Genomic DNA, 532 nt, shown 5'->3' with positions numbered 1-532 from the left:
ATGAACATGTGTCTTTTTTTTTTTTAAGTTATTTTTCTGTGGGATAAAAAAAAAAACAGTCAACCACGTGTAGTTTATGTCTGTTTTTAAAGTTTCTCAATCTGTGTTTTTTGCTTATACAGCCACTGTAAAATGCATTTTTAAACGTCTTTTCATGATGTCATAATTTATGATATTTTGTATATATCCCCATGTATTATATATACATATAGTTCATATTCTATATATTATTTGTATATAATATCATATATATATATATATGGATATATATATATATATATATATAATATATATATAATATATATATATATATATATATAGATATATATGATAATAGTGGCGCATCGGTCACTTGTTTTGTATTCTTGCAGTGACTTCAAAGAGAGAGAAAACTGTATTCACATCTTTTCAATCAGTGTAAACACATATTTATCTATTTATTTTAATATTTGAATCAGAAAAAAAATATTTATGGACTCCTCACTGAACGTGGTGTACCTCATGAAATTTATTTGCTATTTATGTTATGTCC

This window comes from Haplochromis burtoni, unplaced genomic scaffold (assembly GCF_018398535.1).
Source record: "Haplochromis burtoni strain Fernald_Lab_line unplaced genomic scaffold, NCSU_Asbu1 Contig_198, whole genome shotgun sequence".
Lineage (NCBI taxonomy): Eukaryota > Metazoa > Chordata > Actinopteri > Cichliformes > Cichlidae > Haplochromis > Haplochromis burtoni.
This window is presented reverse-complemented; position numbering follows the sequence as displayed.